Source organism: Miniopterus schreibersii, assembly GCF_964146895.1.
Source record: "Miniopterus schreibersii genome assembly, chromosome: 20".
Classification (NCBI taxonomy): Eukaryota; Metazoa; Chordata; class Mammalia; order Chiroptera; family Miniopteridae; genus Miniopterus; species Miniopterus schreibersii.
The window spans coordinates 22,266,481-22,280,449 of NC_138122.1; the positions used below are offsets into that span (position 1 = coordinate 22,266,481).

The window sequence follows — 13,969 nt, forward strand, 5'->3', positions numbered from 1 at the left end:
GGAACACGCCCTCGATGCTGGTGGGAATGTAAAATGATGTCGCTGCCGTGGAAGAGTCTGGCATTTCCTGAAAAAGTTAAACATAGAGTTACCGTGTGACCCAGTAATTCCACTCCTAGGTATATTCCAAGAGAAATCATAACATTTGTCCACGCAAAAACGTATCCACGAGTGTTCTCAGCACACGATTCACAATAGCCCAAAGGTGGAAACAACCCACACGTCCATCAACTGATGGAGAAACAAAATGTGGCATATCCATAGGATGGAATAATATTTGGAAATGAGGAGGAGTGCGGTGGCACTGAGAGATGCTGCAACATGGCTGAACCGGGGAGACACCGTGCTAAGTGAGAGAAGCCAGTCCCACTGACCACCACACCGTGCTGTTCCAATTATATATAGAACAAGCAAAGCCATAGAGACAGAAGGGAGATTAGTGGTTTTCAGGGGACGGAGGGAAGGGGAACTTGGGACCAACTGCTATTGGCTCAGGGCTTTTTATGGGGAAGACAGAAACGTTCTGAAATTAGATTGAGGTAAGGGTTGTGCAACGCTGCGAATGCACCAAAAACCATTGGGTCGTGCGGTGCGTGAATGATACCCCCAAAGTCTATTTAAAGAAAAAAATTATATGGTTCCTTCTTTGCTGATCTTTGCCACATGCAGGGACAGTATCGATCATCTTCATCCTTCCATTCAAAGGACAGTGACATAATTACTGATAATTATGACTTACCAGATGCGTTAGCAATTGGTAGCCGTAGGCAAAAATAACTGCAATTCAGACATGGGATCACTGGGTTGTTCTTTTATTACATTATCACCACTATGATATTCCAGGTCCACATCCCGCTCTATAAACAGCCATGTTAATTTTAGGTCTGTGAGACGGGGGAATTTTAAGAATGCTGGTGCATCTTCCCATAATCTGCCCGGTGCCGGCAAAGGGAAACCCTGGCTGCTGTGCCACCAAACAAGAGTTGAATGTGAACCCAGAGGATCTTGGCCGGCAGCCACCTGTCCATCCTGTTTGCTACCAGTTGGGGTTTTTGTGTTTGCGGTTTTCTTTTTGGCTGTCAGTCAGGCCTCCCCTTTACCCTGGTCACCCTCCAGCGCCATCCCTCCCAGAGCCCTGCAACCCGGGCGATGAGAACCAACTGAAAAGTCCCCGCCGTCTCCATGGAGTGGAAATGAATGAGCGCGGCCAGGTGGCGAAAACCACGCCCCACATCTGGCAACACCCTCACCTGCTTCCCGCTAATGGTCTCCTGTTGTCCCCTCTCTAATGGCTCGGCACATCTCCCATCCCTGGAGGGTGCCAGTGGTCGTGCGGCATGTCCTACACTGAAAGCTCCAGTCCTGCCCCTCTCGCCAACTCCTTCCGAGAGCATTAGGTCAAAGCCACCCTCACCCCCTTCCCCCAGACCACCTCGCCCAGGGCTTCAGGCCGCGCTTGGCCAGATCCCCAGGTTCATGTATTTGTTTTGCGGCCTCTCTTCTTCTCCGAGCTCTGAGGTCGGCTCCTTCCTGTGGCCTTTTGCTTGCTTGGTTGTTCCTGTTGGATGTCCCTCAGCGCGCTTCCTGCCCTCATAGGACAAGACCTCCTAATGAAAGTCCCCCTTCACTCTGGGGCCTTTGAGCGTTAATGGCTTCTGGAAGCAGATACTGCCCGACTTCCGAGAGTCTAAAGCACTTGACCTGCACATAATTCCAAAATGACCTACCAGACAAGGAAATGTTTGTTTATGCTCCATCCCCCCGCCCCTCGCCCCTGCTCCCCAAGGAGAGAAGTTTGGCACTGTCCCCTCTCCCATGTCCATTGTGAGTCTTTCCTCCTGGTTTCCCTCCTGTCCCCTCCCCGCCCCTCCCCTTGGACCTGCAGGCGAGGCGGGGAGTCAAAAGTGTCCTTGCTTAAAAATCGTGATAAAAGGCAGGTGGATTGTCTTCACTTAGCCACACCTGCAGCAACTGTTTACTGAGCATCTACTACGAGCCAGGCCTGTGTTAGTCTTGGTGACGTATGGAAAATACGTCTAACGTGGTCCCTGCTCTCATGGAGCTTGTGGTTTAAGGAGCACATGCAAAATGACAACTGTGATAAGTGCTCTGACGGAAGAGTTCAGGGCACAATGAGAGCATTTAATGGGAAGAAATTTTAATTTTATATCATTTTCACATGTCATGAAATAGTCTTTTTTTTTTTTTTACCTGAGCTGTTTAAATACATAAAAACCATTCTCAGCTTGCAGGCGGTGGACCTGGTTTGGCCTGTGGGCCTCAGTATGACAACCCTTGGCCTAAAGGGCTTCAGGAAATACCTAAGTTGGAATCTTTGGTGGTGGAGTTGTCAGCTGTTGGCTGGTTGACAAGGGACATTTCCCTTGTACCTTCAGCGTCCTTGTCACTTAAATGGGAATGAGTGAAAACAGCTCCCCGGGGACGTGGAGTGGGGTTGGGAGGGGCAGGCTCCGGTAAAGCAGCCGTAAATCACAGTTCAGAATGTGAAGCATCGTGGATGCGTTTCACCATCAGTACCATCCCTCAGGCTGGAGCCAAGCCCGAGTCCAGAGAAGATGCGTGTGTCTGATAAGGATCCTGGTGACATCCTGAAAACGCACGAGAGGGGAATGGAGCCACGATTGGTTCAGGATCTTCAGGAGTTTCCCCCGTGGAACCCAAACCCAAACCCAAACCCAAACCAAAGGATTTCCTTTCCTGTTTTCTTTATGGAGGCTCAGCAAGCCCCTGTCCCACCTCCCTCCCTTCCCCGCCTCCCTTCTCACCCTTTCATGTTGTGTGAGTAGTAAGCAGCCCTGCCCAGCTGTGCCCTGCAAGGTGTCCTAATGACAGGTTGCACTCCACAGGCTGGATTTCCCCAGCTGCCTGGAGGTAGCCTCCAGGGTCTTGCAAACGAAATGACACACTGTAGCCATCCTCCTGTCCCCAACCCCCACATGGATGCAGATAATAACTGCACAGCCCAGAATGCTCAGAGGGAACATGTGGTCTGAGTTTGCCACCCTAAGACCCATGTGTGCCGGGAAGAAACTAATAAAACATCAACCTCGAATTCCTCCCCTGACGTTGGCTGCTGTTTAATCGGAAGGGGGAGGATGTGAGCAGGAGCGAGCAGAAGGCCATTTCAGGGAACTGCAGCTCCCAGAGTGCTAGGTGGAAATCATTTTTCCCCCCCGAATGTCTGCAGTCACACCTGACCTTGGGGCCGGTTCCTTCCTTCCTGCGCCACACAACTTGGCGACGGCTTTGCATCTTCTAACTTGTTGTGCTGTTTGGTTTGTTTACTCCCACCCCACCCTTGTCCTTGTCCTGTTCAGTTTCCTTCCTCACTTACGCTGGAATTGTTCCGGTTGTCGTGGGAGAAAAAAGGTTCAGCGCTTTAATCTATCACCCAAGTGGCCGCCTGGGTCCCCGAAGTCAGCACACCGTGTGACACTGGTACCAAAGGAGCTGGCCAATCTCTTCTGTTTCTTGCACCTTTGTAATTTCTCATTTCACCTTCCCACCCATTCCCTGTACTTTTTCAAATGTTTGAGCCCATTACTCCAGCTTTTTTGGCTTAAGTCAGTTTGGCGGGGCTCCTGGCATTTGCAGCAGGGAGCCCTGGTGTTGAGATCTTGCTGGACTGTGTGACACAGGGTGAGCACGGCAGCCCGTTTCCCATCCATCTTCATATCTTCAGGGTCTTTCACAGGCCTGGCTCTCAGCGCACGTTTAGCAGTGTGTGCAGAGTGAGTGAGTGAATGAATGAATGAATGGGTGACCCCCTCTCACTGTGCATGCCTTAGCTTGCCTCCAGCTCTCTCTAATCCCAGAGGTGGTGAATTCTTACTTCAAGCATAATTCTTCTAGCTCAGCATTTACCTGCATTTACTGCAAAATCGTCCTCAAGGGAAGGGATCCAGAGGGTCCCAACAGTATATGAATTTGAGGAGTGCTACATATCCTTTCCTTATTTTGACTTTAAGACATTCCACATTTAGAGACCTCTTTAGCTCTGTTTAACCCAAATTTCTCACTCATTTGACCGTGGAACTCTTTTTCTCAGAGCATCTCTCAGAACTAGTCTTCCATGATTTGAGAGGTTGCTATGTACTCCTTATATCCTTAGTTATAAAATGGAATAATAAAACTTCTGGTGCTGCCTGCAATAGAATTATCTTAGCTGGCAGCCCCTGACTGTCTATTTAGGTCATCTCTAAGAATAAATGGTCAGTCCGCAAAGCATGCATTAGTAATGCAGACATGCACAGATGTTGGCATATTAAAGTGATACAGATACAGGAACCCATTCTCGCAGGTCCCCACAATGTGACATTCACGGGTAGATCCTTTCACAAGCTCATTCATTCATTCAACAAACATTTACTGATGGCCCATTTCAGGCCTGGCACTGTTCTGGGCCCTGAGGATGTAACAGTGAGCAAAGCAGACATGGTCCCTGAGCAAGAGGGGCCTTGTACTCTCCGTATGGATATAAAGAAATGAACTGATGGACCTGTGCCTCCCAGCACATACTGGGAGGAGCAGGTCAATTCCCAGAGTCCTCGTCTTTATGAAAGGAGACTGTTGGAATCTTTAAAGGTTCCTTCCTACTCACAAATAGATTGTTCTATGAAATAAAATTATTTCTGTGGCGTCAGGAGCATGCCTTAGATGCTTACTTTATATAAACAATGTGTTCGGGATCTAATTTGCATAAATAAAAATTTTGAAAATACAATTCCGTTATCTAATAAATATACATATTCTTTTCTGAGATGTTTAAAACTCATTTCTAATCTAAAGGTCACAGTAGCCCAGCCGGGCATGGCTCAGTGGTTCAGCATCAACCTAGGATCTGGGAGATCGCGAGATTGTGGTTCGATTCCCGGTCAGGGCACATGCCCAGGTTGCATGTTCGATCCCTAGTTGGGGGCGCGCAGGAGGCAGCTGATCAGTGATGACTCTCTCATCATTGATGTTTCAACTCTCTCTCTCCCTCTCCCTTCCTCGCTCTGAAATCAATAAAGATATATTAAAATAAATAAATAAAAATAAATAAATAAATAAAATAAAGGTCACAGTGATATAGAGCAGTTCAGCTTTAACATCCTTCCTTCCCCACCACAGGTAATTACTATTTTTTTTTTTTATACTGTGGTGAAAACAAATGACATTAAATTTAGCATGTTAACCATTTTTAAGTGTTGAGTTCAGTAGTGTTAACCATATTTACATTGGGTGCAACAAATCTAGAATTTTCACATCTCGCAAAACTGAAACTTAGTACCCACTAAACACTCCTCCTGTCCCCTACCCCCAGGCCTTGGCAACCACCTTTCTACTTTATGTATCTATGATTTTGACTACTTTAGATATTCCATGTGAATGGAATTATATATCATTTGTCCTTCTGTGTCTGGCTTATTTCACTCAGCGTAATGTCCTCCAGGTTCATCCATGCTGTAGCACGTGACAGGATTTCCTTACTTTTCAAGGCTGCGTAATATTTCGTTGTGTATATAGACCATGTTTTCTTTTACCCATTCATCTGTCGACGGACGTCTGAGTTGCTTCCACATTCTGGCTATTATGGATAATGCCGCAGGGAGCATGGATGTGCAAATCTCTCTGTGAGATCCTGCTTTGAATTCTTTTGGATCTATGCCCAGAAGTAGGATTACCGGATCATATGGTAGCTCTATTTTAATCTTTGGAGGAACCTCCATACTGTTTTTTCCACAATGGCTGCAATATTTTACATTCCCACCAACAGTGCACAAGAATTCCAACTTCTCTACGTCCTTGCCAACACTTATTTTCGGTTCTTTTGAAAGTAGCATCCTGAAGTGTGTGAGGTGGTATCTCATTGTGGTTTCGATTTGCCTTTCTCATGATGTTGAGCATCTTTTCATGTGCTCGTGGGCCATTTGTATGTCTTCTTTGGAGGATAGTTTATTCAAGTCCTTTGCCCATTTTTTAATCAGGTTATTTGTTATTTTGTGGTCGAGTTGTAGAAGTCCCTTCCATATTCTGGATATTAACCCCTCATTAGATATGTGGTTTGTAAATATTTTCTCTCATTCTTGCGGTTGCCTTTTCACTCTGTTCATTGTTTCCCTTGATGTGCAGAAGTTTTTAAGTTTGATGTAGTCCCATTTGTTTTTGCTTTTGTTGCCTAATGCTTTTGGTGTCATACCCATGAAATCATTGCCAAGTCCAATGTCCTGGAGCTTTCCCTCTATGTTTTCTTCTAGGAGTTCTACAGTTTAAGGTCTTATTTAGGTCTTAAATTTATTATGAGTTAATTTTTACATATGGTGTGAGGTAAGGGTCCAACTTCATTCTTTTGCATGTGGATATCCCAGTACCATTTGTTGAAGAGATAGTCCTTTCCCTGTTATGTAGGTAATTCTGATTTTAAAATCAAAACTGAAATGCACAAGGATAGCAGTGGTAGTGGTGGAGGAGGGGATCTGTTAGCATTATCTGGGCCCTACAGACATCTTTCAGCAACTTCCCAGATCTCATTTGCCTGGTAGTGGGAAACATGGGGACTGGACAGGGGGATGTTGAAAAAGCTCCCAGGTGACCCAATACATGTGTTCCTCTTCTTCTGGGTAAGAGCCTAGAACCAATGGAGGAAAGGAATCATTCAGTTGGTTAGAATGGTCACTGTGCAGTGTAGACACTTTGCTCACAGGTGTCTGCTTTGCACGTGTGGACTTTGTTCCCATTGGGTTTTCTCGAAGTCTGGCACACCTGTGAGCTAGCTGGAGGCTTGCAGATCTGGCTGCCCAGGTACCGATGAGGAAGTCCCGGCTTCCCTGTAACTGGACAGGCCGGGAAGCATCTGGAACATCTGCCTGCAGTCTGCACACCCATTTTAATGACCTTCTCTGGGGAGAGGGGAGGAAGAGCAGCTGCAGGGAAGAGGGGAGGAAGGATAGACAGTTCGTCTGCATGGAAGGCAGCAAGCACAGATGTTTGCAGCAGCAGATGGCAGGCTGCAGTCCCCCTGGCCCTCCTCAGTCCCCCTGGCCCCACGAGGGGAAATGAGAGGGAGGGGAGGCCGGCCAGGCTCCTCTGGAGCCGCAGCCTCCAGCAGCAGCAGCGGCCTCTGTGTACGGAGCATGCACATCTGCTCCTCCCCTCCAAGTATTGATCCAAGGCTGAGAGTCTGTGGGCACCTTGGAGAGCTGAGTCTGGCTGCAGGCTCACTCACGCTCCTAAGTGAGTAACTGGTCCACACACCTGCCACTACTGCTGCTGTGACTACTGGGGTCGGATCGCAGGCAACCTGGGTTCAAAGTCCACTTTTCTAACCAGTAAACCATGCCACAAAACAAAACAACAACAACAACCAAACAACCAAAGACGACTTTTCACACACCAGATTGACGACAAATAGAAGGTTTGGCATAATCAAGGGCCGATGAGCTATGGTGAAGGATCTGTCCATAATTACCTCTGGGAAGGACCGGAGGGTGAAGATCAGGGCTAGGTGTAGATTTTGTAGCGGCTTCCTAACTCATTAGAGAGAGAGAGAGAATGGTCAGGAGAAGAAAACCAAAGACAGAGAGGGAGAGTTTTCAGAGTCCAAAACTGCCCTTGAACATGACCTCTTGGCTGCAGAAACTCCGACAGCTCCAAGCCTGGGGCAGCTGGTTCCCTTATCCGGCAGGCATCTACTCCCGAGGACCCCTGTGTGCCAGGCGCTGTGCTGGGCTCTTTTCTCTGTTCGTGCACACCCAGGGTGCGCCCTCGCCCCACTGCTCCACTTCTGCCCCCCGTCTGTGCCTCCATGGCGATGAAGTCATGGCTGCATGCAGGGAGGAGCCGGTTCACCCCTCGGCTTCGATTTGCGATGGGCTGTTCCCCCAGAGCAGCTGCCGCAACAACATTTACTTTGTACAGCAGCCAAGTGAGGGGGGGGGGGAGAGAGAGAGGGAGGGAGAGAGAGACCGAGAGCAAGCGCGCACTAGGCTGCCCCCTTCCAAATGTTCCTGACAAAATCTGGCACTCCTGGTTCTAATCAAAATACTGAACTTTGGAAGAAATTAACATTCCACAGCCCTCGCGGGAAAGGCGAACTCAGCCGAGACAACTCCAGTTCACAACCACAACAAAAATAGCTCCTCCCCGGGAAGACACACTCTGCTAACAAGGTCACTTTTGTTTTGCTTCCCCTGCCATCTGGCCGGGCGGCACCAGGGGCTGGATTCGGTGCCGGCTTCTTCTGCCGAGCGTGGATGGGAGCCGGGTGGCACTGCAGAAGGCTTCTCGGGCTCCTGGCAAAGGGTGCGGGCACCGAGTTACCTTCAGACACCCCCAGAACGCAGGCGGGCAGATGGAGCCCCAGCTTCACCCAGCCCGGCTCTGCTCCGAGCTCCGGGTGCGCAGAAGGCGCGACACCAGCCGACAGCAACAAGCAGGTGGGACGCAGAGGAGAGCAAAAATCAGGACAGAACGGGAAAGCTCTCTTCCTCTCAAAGAACATTCCAGAGCTCAGTGCAATGCTCGCTTTGGAGACTGGGAGTCTGAGTGCCAGAAGGCAAACAAAGAAGCATGATTTTGGTTTTGTTTCTCTCTTCTCTCTTCCCTTCTACTTCCAAGGTTCAGCCTCTTTCAGTGATTGATCAGGCACATTCACTAATGTGCCTTGGCCTCAGTTTCCTTCTCTGTAGGATGGGAACCGCCTGTGTGGACAGCATGCAGTGACTGGGAGGGGAAAGAGGTGGGGGCCTGGCTGGGGTCCTCAGAGGACAGGCGTGCACTCTGACCTTTGTAGCCAGGAGGGCTTTCACGTATGACCTAGTGAGACCTGCCCATGGCCTGGTGAAAGACACGATCTGCCCAGAGCGACGTCGCTTGTTGGGTGCAGAGCTGCACTGCGAACATGAGCATTGTGGTCACAAGGATGCCGCTGCTTCTACGAGACCAATGGTTTTCAATCTTTCAATTGGATCAACACCCAGGAATATACACAAGGGGTTCATGACTTAAAGCCGTGCACCTCCAAGGGGGAGTCTAGGGGTCCCAGCTAATTACCAAGTAGACCTGCTGGGAAAACAGATAAATAAAGCTTTCAAGAAAATGGGGAGGGAATCCTTAAAAGTGACCCAAATCCTTCCTAGCCTTAAATCAAGAAAAGTAAGTTCCCTAGAGCATCTCCTTCAGCCCGTTTCCCCCCCTAAAAAGATACATAGGGCAACTTTGAGTCCCAGGCGAGTTGAATCTGGTCTCCAAGGGGTCCAAGGTGGGTGAGGGTGAGGAAGGTCCCTGGGACCCCACGGTTATGTCACTCTGGCCCTGGAGAGTGGAGTGAGCACGAGGAGGGATCCCAGGGCCCACTGTGGCAGGCTTGGAAAGAGAAGTGATAGAGTCCATTCTAAGGACGTTGTTCTGCCTCTTGGGCAGGAACCGGGTGCAGCGGGATGAGGAGGGGGGTGGATGGACCGCGTGGACGGCTAACGGGCGTGCACACTGCCTCCCTCGTCTCCCTGCTGCCCGGCCACTAGCACTGCATAGGGCGGCTCCTGACTTCATGAAACAATCCCAGGCACCTGCCGGATCCTCCCTGGTTATCTAGACCCAAAGTGACAGGTATATGGACACTGGGCCTTGGATTTTCCACATCTTGAATCTCAGGTCCTAGTCTGTTGCTCCTTTAACATCCGACGTAGTCACTTACTGTCAACACAGCAGTTGGCTGTCCAAGGACGCATCCTCCCAGAAGTGTGGGGAAAACCATCCTCTCGCCTGTGCAGGGCGGGTTAGACAGCACCAGGCCTGAGAATGGGGAGTCTTTCAGTGGTTCCCAAGATTCCGTCTGGTCCTATGATCCCACGATGTGCGCTTACATGGTGGGAACCAATCAATGAGACCGTCACTTCCTAACAGGTCAGGTCCCTTACACTGGGTCCAAGTGACCCCACTCGCGCTCCTGGTTTGGAGATCGTCAGGGAGGAGCCAAGCATCTCAGCTCTTCCCAGTCACATGCAGTACTAAGTGACTCTTGATTCAGGCTGGTGCGTATCCAACTGGCCTCCCTCTTTCAGATAAGTGACAAGTTTTTCATTCTGCCTGCGTTTTCAAAGAGAGGCTGACAGAGAGAACGTTGCGCCTCGCAATCAGAGTTTCCTGCCGCAGAGCGCACAGATGAGAATTGATCTCAAACCTTTTACTGTCATCGTTTACTGAGGGCTGGAAACACACACACACGTAAGTCAGCAGAGAAAAACTCAGAATCCCGGTCTCTTGCTGCACGTCAACAAGACGCCCGAGTGATGTCGCTTGCTGACACACAGAGCAGAATCAAACCACAACCCGGCGGAACTTCCTCAGGCTCCAAAAATGTCAAGGAGATCTTCGCCTCTGCCTTCAGCATTTTTAAAATCAACTTTATTGAGGTATAATTTACATAGGATAAATGGCACCCATCTTAAGTGTGCATTGCAGGTTGATGTTTTTACAAATGTATGCACCTAAGTAACCATCACCTCAATTAAAGTAGAGGATATTTATATCACCTCCCAAAATTCCTTTGAGTCTCTTTGAAGTCAACCCCCTTTTCACCTCTGGCCTCTGATCTGGTCTCTGTCACTCTAGATTTACAATTTGCATAATTTCATATGATAGATTCAGACAATATGTACTCTTTTGAGATTCAGCCATGTTGTCACACATATCAGTAATTTGTTTCCTTTTATCGAGTAGCATTCCATATTTGTTTATCTAGTCACCTGTCATACACATATTTTTATGGACATATATTTTCATTTCTCTTAGGTAAATACCTAAGAGTAACTGGGTTGTATGGCAAGTATGTTTACTTTTTAAGAAATTGCCACACCTGGGGTGGATGCAGGGTAGAGGGGATCAATGGGGGAAAAAAGGGGACATCTGTAATACTTTCAACAATAAAGATAGATTTTTTAAAAAAAGAAAAAAAAAGAAATTGCCACACCTTTTTCCAAAGTAGATGTACCATTCTTACATTCCCGTCAAAAATGTACAAGCATTCTAGTTGCTTCGCATCCCAGCGAACACTTGCTATTATCAGTCTTTTAATTTTAGCCATTCTAATGGGTGTGGTGGTATCTCATTGTGGTTATTATTTGCATTTCCTTGATGACTAGTGTTGAGCACTTTTCCATGTTCTTATTGGTCATGCATATACCTTCTTTTAGTAGTGTCTTTTCTAATCTTTTGCCCATTAAAAAAAATGAAGTTGTTTGTCTTATAAGTAAGTTTGTAAGGATTCATTTTTTATTCTGGCTACATTTCTTTTGTCTGTGTGTGTGAGTTCGTTTAGTCTATTTTTTTTTTTCATTTTATTAACTGTGTATTTCACACAGCAAAGTTTTAAACTGCGATAAAGTCTAATCAATTTTTTCTTTTATGCTCTATGTTTTTGGTGTCTTATCTTAGAAATCTTTACCTGTCCCAAGGTCACAAAGATTTTCTCCTATGTTTTATTCTAGTTTTATAGTTTTAACTTTTACATTTATGTCTCTGATGCATTCCTAGTTAATTTTTGTGTAGTAAGGTTTGATGTTTATTTTTTCCCATGTTGGCAATCAGTTGTCCCATCAGTCACCATTTGTTGCAAAACTTTTCTTTCCTCATTTGGTTACCTTCATACTTTTATCAAAAATCTATTGGCCATATACTTGTGGGTGTATTTCCAAACTCTCTCTTCTAGTCCATTGATATGTATGTCTGTCTTTACAACCAGTACTACCTGGTCAGGTAATTCCGTCACCTTTGTTCTTCTTCTCTAAAAATTGCTTTGTCTATTCTAGGATATCAGCTCGTTGATTTTTATTAAACTCTGCTGGAGTTTTGGTTGGGGGGTCATGTTGAATCTATTGACCTATTTGGGGAGAATCAACATCTTAACAATTTGTTTCTTTCCATCTATGAACATGGTATATCATTTTATTTATTTTAGTCTTTTAAATTTTTTCCCAGCAATCTTTTGTAGTTTTTACTGTGCAGATTTGATACACACTTTGTTAAATTTATTTTATGTTTTTTGGTATTGTAAGTGGAATTGTATTTCTGTTTACTTCCAGTTGTGTATTGCCTCCTCCCCCTCCCCCCTCTCCTCCTCCAGTTATCACTTCCTTCCTAATTGTAACCTGCCATTAAAGCTTTAAATACATCTTCTTATCCTTGACACTAACATCAAGGGTTTGAAAAGATCCCAGTTGATGGTTTAGTGAAGAATTGGCATTGATGTTACTTTACATCTTGTCTCTTATCTCAGAATTTACAGCTATTTTTGGCATAAGTCTCAGCTCATCAAACCATCTCCCTTCTACCACTTTGTTCCTTTTTCACAGCTCCCACCATCACACCCCCTCCATGTAGCCTTCAAAGATGTGACAGGTTCTCTGGTATCTTTTCAACATTGAATTTTCCTTTACTCACCACCACATTGATTGAAACAGTTATCCAATGGTTTGTTCAAAGTGAAGGAATTTTTTGTAGGACTATATCAGTTTCCTAGGACTGCAATAGCAAAGTACCACAAACTGGGTGGCTCAAAGCAACAGAAATTTATTTTCTCATCATTCTGGAGGCCAGAAGTCTAAAATCAAAGAATTGGTAGGGCTATATTTCCTCTGACACCTGGAAGGGACCATCCTTCCAGCTTTCTCTGGTGGTTCTCAGAAATCCTTGGCATTTCTTGGCTTGCAACTGCATACTTCAGTTTCTCCTTCCATCTTCACGTGGCATTCTCCCTGTGTGTGTCTCTGTTTCTTCTCTTCTTATAAAGACACCAGACATAACGGATTAAGGGCCCACATATTTCAGTATGACCTCATCTTAACTAATTATATCTGCAATGTTCCTTTTTTCAAATAAGGTTACATTCTCAGAGATTGGAAATCAGGACTTTAATATATCTTTTCTGTGTGGTGGTGGGGGAAGGACACAGTTCAACACACAATAAAATAGATTTTTCTCTTTCTCAAATGTTCTCCCTCATTTTGTTCTCTTTAAGAGTTACTAGGGTCCAGCCGGTGTGGCTCAGTGGTCGAGCGTCGACCGACCTATGAACCAAGAGGTCACTAATTCAATTCCCGGTCAGGGCACATGCCCAGGTTGTGGGCTCAATCCCCAGTAGGGGCGTGCAGGAGGCAGCCAATTGATGATTCTCTCTCATCTTTGATGTTTCCATCTCTCTCTCCCTCTCCCTTTTTGTGTCTGGGTTTTTACACTTAGCATGTGTTGTGGAGATTCATCTATGTGGTAGCATGTGTCAGTACTTCATGCCTTTTTATGGCTGCATAATATTCCACTTTACGGATAGATCACAATTTGTTTATCCATTTATCTATGGATGGACACTTGGGTTGCTTCCATGTGTTGGCTGTTATGAACAATGCTGTTATGAACATTTATGTTTCTCATACTTAAAATTTTTTTTTAAGTTGTGGTAAAATATACATACGTAAAATATGCCATTTTTTTTGGTTTTGTTTCTGAACTTTATTTATTTCACCCATAAAAGAACATCTGACTTGTCACCTCTCACAGCTTTGTGGAGAGGTGAAAACAGGAATGTATGCAGGTAAATACCATTATATTACTTTATTTATTTATTTTTTAAACTTATCTTTATTGTTGAAAGTATTACAGGTGTCCCATTTCCCCCCCCACCAATTGACCCCCTCCACCTCGCTCCCATCCCCCCCAGGCCTTCACCTCATCATTGTCTGTGTCCATGGGTTATGCATATATGCATATAACTTCTTTGGTTAATTTCTTCCCACCCTCTACCCCCCTTCCCTCTTTCCTCTGAAATATGATTGTCTGTTACATGTGTCAATGTCTCTAGATCTATTTAGTTCATCAGATTCTTTTGTTCATTAGCTTCTTCTTAAAGAAGACCCTTCAACATTTCCTGTAATGCTGGTCTGGTGGTGATGAACTCCTTTAGCTTTTCCTTGTC

General features: G+C 46.1%; 1 long non-coding RNA gene across 1 annotated transcript; it reads right to left on the bottom strand.

Annotated features, from left to right (window-relative positions):
- Positions 1-6,574: 6,574 nt before the first annotated feature.
- Positions 6,575-7,530, bottom strand: LOC308549959. The gene is made up of 3 exons (XR_013997820.1): positions 7,472-7,530; positions 6,766-6,926; positions 6,575-6,631 (listed from the first exon to the last, which is right to left on the bottom strand). It is a non-coding gene; the product is annotated as an uncharacterized lncRNA (long non-coding RNA).
- Positions 7,531-13,969: the final 6,439 nt, after the last annotated feature.